Here is a 13,178-nt window from a genome sequence, read left to right as displayed (position 1 = left end):
AATTACAAAATACAATCTAAAGACAGTGCCAGCGGTTTTTAGATAACCTGGGTGACTTCTTCTCATTCGTCTGTGAAACTGTTTGATTTCTTTACTCTTTTAATGTCTCTTTTACCCTTTACAAGGTGGTGGGGTCCTATCAGAGTTTGTGATCTACAGCTGAGGTTCTTCACGGCGGTGGTTTCTCACTTTCAGAGCTTGCCCAACAGTCTAGAAAATGCATGCCTTCAGGGCTTGGCCTTGTGGACGACCCAATTCCTCACAGATGTAACCAACTGAAGTGACACTACAGATCGAAACAGTGAGCTGTTGGTTTCCCTCTCATCTGCTGCAGAAGCAATACCTCTCTCTCTCCTTCATTAGTGAGTGAGAGAGAGCCTGTCTGAGATGTCAAAGTGTTGGGATGGACAGTAGTTTTAGATGGACTCTAGTTCATGGTCTCTGGTGGGCTTTGCTATTGCTGCATGGTGGCTAGTGCTGGAGCGGGAGCGGGGAGGGGGAATGGGGCTTTGGAGTTCTAATGTTTTCTGTCACTCATTCTTTGGGCTTTTTTTTCTTCTGTCTTGTGGATATCTGCAAAGAGTAAGGATTTTCAGGTTGTATACTGTATAGATTCTCTGATATTGAACCACTAAGAATGACTAAAAAGAATCATTAGGTAATGATGTACATTTATAAAACTCTGTTTAGACCACGCTTGGAGTATTGTGCTCAGTTCTGGTCAGCTCATCACAGGATGGATGTGGAAGCTTTAGAGAGGGTGCAGAGGAGATTTACCAGGATGCTCTCTGACTCAGAGAGCATGTCCTATGAGGAAGCGTTAAACGAGTTAGGGCATTTCTCTTTGGAGGGAAGAAGCATGATAGGTGATAAGAGGTATAGATAGAATGGGTAGCCAGAGACTTTTTCCCAGGGTGGAAAAGGCTAACACAAGAAGGCAGAATTTCAAGGTGACTAGTTGAAAGCATGACATGGGGGGGGGGGAGGGTGGACTACTAGAAATAGTTATTTTGTTTGACAGAGTGGGAAGTACATGGAATGTAACACACATCAAAGTTGCTGGTGAACGCAGCAGGCCAGGCAGCATCTCTAGGAAGAGGTACAGTCGACGGTTCAGGCCGAGACCCTTCGTCAGGACTAACTGAAGGAAGAGTTATTAAGAGATTTGAAAGTGGGGGGGGGGGATCCAAAATGATAGGAGAAGACAGGAGGGGGAGGGATGGAGCCAAGAGCTGGACAGGTGATTGGCAAAGGGGGATATGAGAGGATCATGGGACAGGAGGGTCGGGGAGAAAGACAAGGGGTATAGTAAGAGGGACAGAGGGAGAAAAAGGAGAGTGAGAGAAAGAATGTGTGTATAAAAATAAATAACGGATGGGGTATGAGGGGGAGGTGGGGCATTAGCGGAAATTAGGTAAGTCTATGTTCATGCCATCAGGTTGGAGGCTACCCAGATGGAATATAAGGTGTTGTTCCTCCAACCTGAGTGTGGCTTCATCTTTACAGTAGAGGAGGCCTTGGATAGACATGTCAGAATGGGAATGGGATGTGGAATTAAAATGTGTGGCCACTGGGAGATCCTGCTTTCTCTGGCGGACAGAGCGTAGGTGTTCAGCAAAGTGGTCTCCCAGTCTGCATCAGGTCTAGCCAATATATAGAAGGCCACATCGGGAGCACCGGACGCAGTATATCACCCCAGCCGACTCACAGGTGAAGTGTTGCCTCACCTGGAAGGACTGTCTGGGGCCCTGAACTGTCTGGGGACATGGAATGTACTGCTGGGAGTGGTGGTAGAGAATGATACATTAGTAACATTTAAGAAACTTTTAGGTAGGCACATGGATGATAGAAAAATAGAGAGCCATGTGGGACAGTAGGGTTAGACTGATCTCGGAATAGGTTAAAAGGTCGGCACAATCCCGCCATTGCACGAGTTTGTATGTTCTCCCCTTGACCGCATGGGTTTTCTTCTGGTGCTCTGGTTTCCTCCCATAACCCAAAGACGTAGCAGTTGTCAAGTTAACTATTCATTGTAAATTGTCCCTTGATTAAGATGGAATTAAATCTGGGTGTTGCTGGGTGGCATGGCTTGAAGGGCCTATTTCATGCGGTATCACAACAAGCAAACAAATACATCAATAAGCATTCTGTGGTCACTTTATTTGATACCTCTCTTTTTGCACTACTTAATTAAATTTTCTTTCTTTTATAAATACAGTACTGTGCTAAAGTCTTAGGCACATATATATAGCTTAGGGTGCTCCAAGACTTTTGCACAGTACTGTAGTAATTTTATATATTGCACTGTACTGCTGTCACAAAAAAAATCATGAGATATATGAGTGATGATAAAGCTGATTCTGATCTGGGTCCCTATTGTGGACTGAGAGTGGGAAGGGCGTGGAAGAGGGGAATCACGTTTGGGAAAAGGGGAAGGGAGAGGGAAAGGGAGAGGGAGGGAGCGGGAAGCACCAGAGACATTCTGTAACGATCAATAAACCAATTTGTTTGGAATCAAATTACCTTGCCTGGTGTCTCAGGGCTGGCTGTGTCTTTACCCGCACCACCCCTCTCCCTGGTACTCATTTCTCTGCCATCCATCCCATCCCTTCCACAGTACTCCACCCTCACCATTCACAACATCCTTTGCTCCCGCCAAGTTTACAAACTCACTGCCCAGTCCATGTTGACAAATACAGTTATGTGTAAATGTCTTACACACCCTAGCTATATATATATATAACTCATGTACTGATGTAATTTACAAATTTTTATTATGCATTGACATGTAGTGCTGCCACAAAACAAATTTCACACATATGCCAGTAATATTAAATCTGATTCTGATTCTATACCCAATAAAGTGGCCACTGAGTGTATGTTCATGGTCTTCTGCTGCAGCCCATTCACTTCAAGGTTTGATGGTTGAGAGATGCTCTTCTGCACACCACTGCTGTAATGCACGGCTATTTGAGTTACTGTTTCTTTCCTGTCAGCTTGAACCAGTCTAGTCATTCTCCTCTGACCTTTCTCATTAACAAGGTGTACTTGCCCACAGAGAGGCCACTCACTGGATTTCTTTTTTGTTTTTCACATCATTCTCTGTAAACTCTTGAGACCGTTGTGTGTTAAATTCCAGCAGTTTCTGAGACACTCAAACCACCCCATCTGGCATCAATGATCATTCCACAGTCCAGTCACTTTGATCACATTTCTTCCCCATTCTGATTTTCAACAACTAAACTTCTCGACCACCTCTGCACTGGCTTCCTTTACGACGACGACTAGATCTCAGGTGCTCCGAGACTCTGTGCTTGTGGAAAGACATTTCCCAACGATAAGCCAGAGGTAGAGTGCTTCAGATGAACTGTAGCTTGTCTGCCAGGGTGCAATCCAATCCAACCCTGACTGTTCACACCTTCCTACACTAATCTCCAGTAAATACCTTCCAACGGCTGTCCCTGTTCAGCCTCAAGCCTCAGCAGTTTAAACTACAGGCAGTTACTTCAGGGACATCCAGACTCGATTGCAATGCGCCAGCCGATAAGAGATGCCTACTAATATAATTCACTCATATTATTTCAAAGTCAATTATCTCACTGGGTGCCTTTATTGGTATCTACAGTATGAATCAACAGTAGACATTGTTAAGCAATGGAAGTATAGCTTTGAACCATTTACTTTCACGATAATAGGCCCCAAATGGAAAGTTGATGACTTTGGTTCTGCTAAATGCACAACCCATTAACCATGGCGTCATCTCATTTTCATTAGCACAAGCGAACCAAAGTCTTTATGCGCTTTGCTTAACTAATACAAAGCGTCTGCTTGTTTTATAGATGAACCAGTCAAAAATTCCCAGGACAAGAATCCCTGATGGACTCAAGAGGCAGAATAACAGTAAAGTAGATGCAAGGAGAGGCCCATTAGCAAAGACACAAAGCCTCTCAAATGTTGAAAGTTCTTGACAGAGTAAATATGGAGAGGATGTTTCCCATGGTGGGTGAGCTAAGACCAGAGGACACAACCTCAGAATAGAGGGGTGTTTCTCTAGAACGAAGATGAGGAGGAATTTCTTTAGCCAGGGAGTGGTGAATCTGTAGAATTTGTTGCCATAGGTGGCCATGGAAGCCAAGTCATTGGGTATATTCAAGGCAGAGATTGATAGATTCTTGATTGGTCAGGGCATGAAGGGATACAGGGAAAAGGCAGGAGATTGGGGCTGAGAGGGAAAATGGATCAGCCATGATGAAATGGTGGAACAGACTTGATAAGGCAAATAGCCTACTTCTGTCCCCATATCTTATGGTCTTAGGGTCAGTGAACTGATCTCCACATCTGTCTGTGGTATTGGAAGAAATTCCCCATTATCTCTGTTCTAAGTGGACATCTTCTATTCTTAGAACACAATATTCCATAATTTATTTTATTTAGAGATAGCAAACCATGCCAACCCAGCAACCTCCCCTTCAACTCCTGCCTAATCACAGGATAATTTACAAGAGTAATTAATCTACCAAATGGTGTGTGTTTTATACTGTGGGAAGAAACCAGAGCACCTGGAGAAAACCCACACATTCCACAGGGAAAACATTCAGACTCCTTACAGATGACATCACAGGAAGATAGGGTCATAAAGAATGCTATTGGCACACTGACTTTTATAAATCAAAGTACTGAGTACAAGAGATGGGATGCTACGCTGAAGTTGTATTAAGACATTGGTGAGCCCTAATTTGCAGTATTGTGCACAGTTTTGGTTACCTATCTACAGGAAAGATGTAAATAAGGTAGAAAGAGTACAGAGAAAATTTACAAGAAGGTTGATGCGACTGGAGGAACTGAGTTACAAGGAGAGATTGAATAGGTTAGGACTTTATCCCTTCCAACGCAGAAGATTGAGAGATTTGATAGAAGTATACAAAAGTATGAAGGGTATAGATATGGTAAATGCAAGCAGGCTTTTCCCACTGAGATTGGGTGGGACTACAACAGGTAATGCGTTAAGGGTGAAAGGTAAAGAGCTTAAGGGGAACATGAGGGGAAATGTCTTCACTGAGAGGGTGGTGAGAGTGTGGAATGAGCTGCCAGCGCAAGTGGTGCATACGATTTCAGTTTCAACGTTTAAGAGAAGTTTGTGGATAGGTGCATGGATGATAGGGGTATGGAGGGCTATGTTCCCAGTGCAGGTCGATGGGAGTAGACAGATTAAATGGTTCAACACGGACTAGATGGGCAGAAGTCCAGTTTCTCTCTGTACTTTTCTATGACTTTATTCCACGGGGAGGACATATAGATTCCTTGCAAATAGAGTCAGAACTGAACTCTCACACCCTGAGCTGCAATAGCGTTGCAGTAACCACTACACTGCCATGGGTTCTGATACACGTCTTCTTAAGGTATTACAAAGTATAAAAAAAAATGGCGGGCCCTTTAGTGAGCTACAATTTGCTCCTATGATGCTGTAAGCAGACAGCTAAACGAGCATCAAACTACCTTAATCTGTCTCACATCTTACGGACCCGTATTCACGATTTCCATCCTTACATTTGAATTTGAACGTGCCACAGTTGCAGACAACACCCAGTTTCACGCCAGAAGACAACAGTTGACTTTGGAATATGTTCAATAAATATTTTACTAAATGAAAGAGCCTTCAGTGACATTTGGGGGAAGAAATGGCATGCAGCCAAACTTTGACAATATAAGATACAAAACATGGTGTCGAGTCTATTTTATGCATAATTTGAATTCAGCAAAAGGCACAATCATTGTTGAATTTTTATTTTCATTTTGTTTAAAGAAAACTCTGACCTCAATATATTCAGTCACTTGCAGCATCTGCCCCCTAACACCTCAATGAAAAATCACTTAACTAAACTTCCACAGATCCTTTAGGCAACAGTTATTACTTACTGAATTGAATGTAAAGAAGTGCACTGAATTTTAAGATGCATCAAATTTCACTACAGTAAAACTTCAATTATTCGACACCTGATTGTCCACAAGTGCCAACAGTTTCACATCTGCTTCAGTCATAGAAAAGTACAGCTCAGAAACAGGCCCTTCAGCCTATCCAGTTCATGCTGACTACTCCCATTGAGATGCACCAGGACCATAACCCTCCATACCTGGACCATCCATGTACCTATCCAAACTTCTCTTTAACATTGGAATTTATCTTATATATACCACTTACGCTAGCAGCTCGTTCCTCATTGTCACCACCCTGAGTGAAGAAGTTTCCCTTAAACTTTTCACCTTACACCCTTAACCCATGACCTCTAGTTGTAATGCCATCTTACCTCAAAGGGAACCCCAGCTTGTATTTACCATATCTATACCCCCATAATTTTGTATACCTCCAGCAAGTCTCCCCTCAATCTTCTATATTCCAGGGTATAAAGTCCTCACATATTCAATCTTTCCTTGCAACTCAGATCTCCAATCCTGGTAACATCCTTATAAATATGATGTGTACCTTATTTACATCTTTCCTGTAGGTAGATGACCAAAACTGCACACAATACTCCAAATTAGACCTCACCAATGTCTTATACAACTTCAATAAAACATCCCATCTCCTGTGCTCAATACATTGATTTATGAAGGCCAATGTCCCAAAAGCTTTTTTCATGACTCTACTACCTGTGATACCACTTTCATTGAATTACGGACCTGTATTCTCAGATCCCTTTGTTCTGTCACACTCCTCAGAGTCCTACCACTCACTGTGCAAGACCTGCCTTGATTGCTGCTACCAAAATGCAACAACCTGTTCATCAGTCTGGAACGTGAGCCATGGCCAGGGTCGGTTTGCAGCTGCAGCCAGAGTCTGATGTGCTTATACGCTTCATGTTTCCTCTAAGCTTACCTAGTTCACTGGAAAACTGCATAATATTACTGAGTATAATGTGAAATCAAGTGGCTAGGTATTAACTAACATCCAAACTTTCTGAAAATCTACCAATATGACATCACCTGGGTGTCAATATCTCTGAGGACTTAACCTGGACCCAACATATCAATGCAGCTACAAAGGTAAGACAGTGGCTATATTTCAGCAGGAGTTTGAGAAGATTTGGTTTGTCATCAAAGACACTCGCAGATTTCTAGACTTACCTTGGAAAGCATTCTAACTGGCTGCATCACTGTCTGGTATTGGGGGCGGGGGGTGGTTGGGATCACAGGATCAGAAGAAGCTACAGAGAGTTGTAAACTTTGTCAGCTTCATCATGGGCACTGGCTTCCGTAGTATCCAGGACATCTTTAAGGAGTGATGCCTCAAAAAGGTAGCATCCATCATTAAAGACTTCCATCACCCAGGACATGCCCTCTTCTCATTGCTACCATCAGGGAGGAGGTACAGAAGCCTAAAGGTACACATTCAATGATTCAGGATCAGCTTCTTCCCCTCTGTCATTGATTTCTGAATGAACATTGAACCCATGAACACTACCTCACTACTTTTTTTTTGTATTACTTATCTTACGTGCACGTGTGAAACTGCTAGACTATCAAAAGGCAAATGAGAATTACTTTACAATCTGACAGAAATCCAAGGCGGCAATTTAGAAGTCAGCAGCTTATCCAAAGGGTGATTATTACCTGCATAGATGTGAATGTAGGAGGACAATTTGCAGATGACATGACAGCTGATGGCAGTGCAGATTACGAGGAAAGCTGTCTAAGGCAAGAGGTGGAATTTGATTCTGACAAGAAGTAATGCCGTTTGGAGAGTCAACCGGGGTTAGGGTGCTAAGGAATATCGATGAACAGAGGGGCCTTAGAGTTCATTGTTCCCTAACAACTAGTTATGCATCAGTCTGCAGCTTTGAAAACAGTGGTTAAACTGTGCTTGGAGTACAGCGTGTAGCTCTGGGTGCTGCACTCTTTAAAAGGATGTGGTTGTGCTGGAGAGAGTGCAGAGGAGATTCACAAGGGCATTGGTTGGAATGAAGGACTTCAGTTATGGACACAGACTGGATATTTTGGGTTTGTTTCCCTTGAAGGAGGCTGAGTAGTGACCTGATAGAAGTATACAAATTATAAAAGGCATGCAGAATCAGAATCAAGTTTAATGTCACTGGCATATGTCATGAAATTTGTTGCTTTGTGGGAGCAGTACATAATAATAATAATTATTCTTATAAGAAGCACATAAAAATAAATACATAGTGCAAAAAGAGAAAAAAATAGTGAGGTAGTGCTTATGGGTTCATTGTCCATTCAAAAATCTGATGGTGGAGGGGAAGAAGCTGGTCCTGAAAAATTCAGTGTGTTCAGGTTCCTGCACTTCTCCTTGATGGTAGCAATGAGAAGAGGGCATGAGTATGACTGCAGGAAAATGAATCTTAGGTTGAATACGGTGAAATCTATGTACTTTGATAATAAATTTACTTTGAACTGTGAACTCCTGGCTGATGGGGGCCCTTAGTGATAGATGCCACCTTTTTAAGGCATTGCCTTTAGAAGGTGGGTATATGAGGTATATAGAATCTCATGACATCTGTTTTAAGGTGAGACGAAAGAGCTTTAAAGGAAGTAAAGTATTTTGGTTTTCCACACTTAATGAACAATATCTGGAACTTGCTACAAGAAGAGTTAAATAATTTTATGTGCTTTCTATTTAATTTTGTGTGCCTGGCACGTTAACAGGTTTGCTACCATGGAGGTGTCTAAGACCAGAGGATGCACCTTCAGAATTGAGGGACGTCCATATAGAACAGAGATGAGGAGGAAATTCTTTCATCAGAGAGTGGTGAATCTGTGGAATTTGTTGCCACAGGTGGCTCTGGGGGGCAAGTGTTTAGGTTTATTTAAGGCAGAGGTTAATAGATTTTTGATTAGTCAGGGCATGAAAGACTCAGGAATAAGGCAGGAGATCGGAACTGAGAAGGAAAATGATTCAGCCATGATGAAATAGCGGAGAAATGTCCTTATTTTGCTCCCATGTCTTATGGTCTTATGTAAGGCACAGAGAAGGATCAGAACCAATGCAAGTAATTAATGCACAAGGGCAAAGATTATCACAGTTTTGAAATGCTCAACAGGAGTTTTCTACAGAACAGCAAGGTTGCTGAACGTCAGTACATCTCTGTGCCATGTCTTTTACTATACAATTTACCATAATACCTTCATGTCAACAATTACAGATAAAGTTCTGGGCTTTCATGCAAAAATGATTTGTTTTATGAAGAAATAGGAAGGCTATAATATTAAAAGCTCAAAGTAAAATTTATTATTGGAATACATATGTGAACTCTTCTATTTAATAACTGGTAGAACCTCCTTTAGCAGCACAAGCTCCACCAAACATTTCCAGCAGCTGCTGATCAGACTTGCACAATGGCGGGCAGGAATTTTAGACCATTCCTCCATACAAAACTGTTTCAGTTCAGCAATATTTCTGGGATATCTTGCATGAACAGCCTTGTTCAGGTCATGCCACAGCTTCTCAATTAGGTTAAGGTTTGGACCCTGACTTGGCCATTCCACAACACCAATTTTCCTTTTCTTAAACCGTTCTGTTGTTGATTTACTCTTGTGTTTCGGATCATTGCCTTGTTGCATCGTCCAACTTCTGTAAAGCTTCAGGTGATGGACTGCTACCCTGATATTCTCCTGCAAAATTTTGAATTCATTGTTTTTTCAACAATTGCAAGCTCTCCAAGCCCTGAGGCAGCAAAGCAGCCCCAAACTATGATGCTCCTTCCACCATGCTTCATAGTTGGGATAAAGTTTTGGTGTTAGTGTGCTGTGCTCCTTTTCCTCCAAACACAGCAGTGTGTGCTTTTGCCAAAAAGTTCAACTTTTGTCTCATCTGTCAACAGAACATTGTCCCAGAAGCACTGTGGAACATTCAGGTGGGCTTTTGCAAACTTGAGACTTACAGCAATTTTTTTTGGAGAGCAGTGGTTTCCTTAGTGGTGTCCTTCCATGGACACAATACTTGTTCTGTGTTTTTCTTATTGTGGACACATGAACAGAGACTTTAGCAAGTTCTAGAGATTTTTGCAGGTCCTTTGGGTTCTTTTTCACTTGCTTCAGAATTGCACATTGTGCTGTGGGTATGATCTTTGCAGGATGCCCACTCCTTGGGAGAGCAGCAACAGTACTGGATTTCCTGTAGACTATTTCTTGTAGACTATTTCTCTTACTGTGGACTGATGAATACTCAGGTCTTTAGAAATGCGTTTTAGCCTTTTCCAGCTTCATGCATCTCTACAATTCTTCTTCTAAGGTCCTCTGAAAGTTGTTTTGATTAAGGTATGGTGCTCATAAACAGGCTCTGTCAGTAACCTCACTTTATGGGTCTTTCTTGTAGTGCAGGGCACCTGTACAACCCACACCTCCAATCTCATCTTATTGAATGGAACACCTGATTCCAAATAGCTTTTGTAGAAGGCATTAACCCAGAGATTCAGACACTTTTTGAACTGAGATTGATTGTTTAAATTGTGTACTCAGTATTGACAAGAAGTAGTATAATTATTTGTGCGTTGCTAATTTAGGCAGATTGTGTTTGTTTATTATTGTGACTTAGTGACTTAGAACAGGGGTCCCCAACCTTTTTTGCACCGTGGACCGGTTTAATATTGACAATATTCTTGCAGACCGGCCGACCGGGGGGTGGGGGGAGGGTGTTCAAGTAGGGTTAAACTCACCTCAAGATGTCTTTCACAGTTAGGGTTGCCAACTTTCTCACTCCCAAATAAGGGACAAAAGTAGCAGTCAAATCCCAGGAAACCTGTAACAATGAAGCCTTGCGCGGGCACCTATGTGCCGATTTTTTTTTCGCACAAATCGGTTTTGGCTTAATCTTCCTGACTATACTGTACATACATTATTTTTACTTTATATAGGTTGTGTATTTATCATATCATTCCTGCTTTTACTATATGTTAGTGTTATTTTAGGTTTTATGTATTATTTGGTATGATTTGGTAAGTTATTTTTTGGGTCTGGGAACACTCAAAAATTTTTCCCATATAAATTAATGGTAATTGCTTCTTCGCCTTATGCCATTTCGGGGCAGGGAATGAGGAAAGGTGCTGCTGACTCATATCGTTTCCTCATGGCCCGGTAGCACATGCGTTGCGGCCCGGTGGTTGGGGACCGCTGACTTAGAAGAAGCTCAGACGGCATTTTATGAGTTATTAGTGCAGAAAACCAGGTAACTGCAAAGGGTTCATAAACTTTTTCTTGCAACTGTAGTTAGCAAATCTATCTACAAAGCAGTAACTGTAAACATCAAGAACTGTAAACTGTAAACAAACTGCAAATGCAGATATAAATAAATAGCAATAAAAACAAGCATGAAATAGCAACATAACTGAGTCCTTAAATGAGTGTAGCTATCCCCTTTTGTTCAAGAGCCTGATGGTTGAGGGGTAGTAACTGTTCTTGAACCTGGTGGTGTGAGTCCTGAGCCTAACGTACCTTCTACCTGATGACAACAGCGAGAAGAGAGCATGGACTGTGTGGTGGGAATCTGATCATGGATGCTGCTTTTCTACGGCAACATTCATGTAGATATGCTCAATGGTTGGGAGGATTTTACCATGATGTACTGGGCCAAGTCCACCACCTTTTGTAGGATTTTCCACTCAAAGGCATTGATGTTCCCATACCAGGCCGTAAATCAGCCAGTCAGCACACTCTCCACCACACATCTACACGTGTTTGCCAAGGTTTTTGATGAGATGCTGAACCTCTGCAGACTCCTGAGGAAGTAGAGGCACTGTCGTACATTCTTTGCAATAATATTTATATGATGGGTCCCGGACAGGTCTTCTGAGATAGTGACATTGAGGAACTTAGTTACTGACCCTCCCTGCCTCTGATCCTTCGATGATTACTGGCTCTGGTTTCCCTCTCCTGAAGTCTACAATCAGTTCCTTGGTCTTAATGGCACTGAGTGAGAGGTTGTTGTTATTACACCACTCAGCTAAGTTGTCAATCTCCCTCCTGTATACCGATTCATCATCAGCTTTGATACAGCCCATAACAGTGGTGTCGTCAGCAAGCTTGTACATGGTGTTGGACCTGTACTTAGCCACACAGTCAGAGGAGTAAACTGAGTAGAGCAGGGGGCTAAGCACGCATCCCTGCAATGCCCCTGTGCTGAAAGAGATTATGGAGATGATTTTGCCAATCCAAACTGGCTGGGGTCTACAAGATGCTGTAGCCATTACAGAGACTTGGATGGCTCAGGGGCAGGAATGGTTACATGGAGTGCCAGGCTTCAGATGTTTCAGAAAGGACAGGGAGGGAGGCAAAAGAGGTGGGGGCGTGGCACTGTTGATCAGAGATAGTGACATGGCTGCAGAAAAAGAGGAAGACATGGAGGGATTGTCTATGGAGTCTCTGTGGGTAGAAGTTAGGAACATGAAGGAGTCAATAACTCTACTGGGTGTTTTCTGTAGACCACCCAATAGCAACAGGGACATCGAGGAGCAGGCAGGGAAACAGATTCTGGAAAGGTGTAATAATAACAGGGTTGTCGTGGTGGGAGACTTTTAATTAACCAAATATTGACTGGCATCTCCTTAGAGTGAGGGGTTTAGATGGGGTGGAGTTTGTTAGGTGTGTTCAAGAAGGTTTCTTGACACAATATGTGGATAAGCCTACAAGAAGAGAGGCTGTACTTGATCTGGTATTGGGAAATGAACCTGGTGAGGTGTCAGATCCCTCAGTGGGACAGCATTTTGGAGATAGTGATCACAATTCTATCTCCTTTACCATAGCATTGGAGAGGAATAGGGACAGACAAGTTAGGAAAGCGATCAACTGGAGTAAGGGAAAATATGAGGCTATCAGGCAGGAACTTAGAAGCATAAATTGGGAATAAATGTTCTCAGGGAAATGTACGGAAGAAATGTGGCAAATGTTCAGGGGATATTTCCATGCAGTTCTGCATAGGTATGTTCCAATGAGACAGGGAAAGGATGGTAGGGTACAGGAACCGTGGTATACAAAGGCTGTTGTAAATCTAGTCAAGAAGAAAAGAAGAACTTACGAAACGTTCAAAAAACTAGGTAATGATAGAGATCTAGAAGATTATAAGGCTAGCAGGAAGGAGCTTAAGAAAGAAATTCGGAGAGCCAGAAGGGGCCATGAGAAGGCCTTGGCGGACGGGATGAAGGAAAACCCCAAGGCATTCTACAAGTATGTGA

The 13,178-nt window shown here is 42.5% G+C and overlaps 1 protein-coding gene across 4 annotated transcripts in view; it reads right to left on the bottom strand.

Annotated features, from left to right (window-relative positions):
- The window catches only part of sfswap (splicing factor SWAP), a 189,788-nt gene that overhangs the window by 52,939 nt on the left and 123,671 nt on the right, over nucleotides 1-13,178 (bottom strand). The gene's annotated exons all lie outside the window — the stretch shown is intronic.

Source organism: Mobula hypostoma, chromosome 21 (genome assembly GCF_963921235.1).
Source record: "Mobula hypostoma chromosome 21, sMobHyp1.1, whole genome shotgun sequence".
Classification (NCBI taxonomy): domain Eukaryota; kingdom Metazoa; phylum Chordata; class Chondrichthyes; order Myliobatiformes; family Myliobatidae; genus Mobula; species Mobula hypostoma.
The sequence above is the reverse complement of the archived record's forward strand: the minus strand, read 5'-3'. Positions and strand labels throughout refer to the sequence as shown.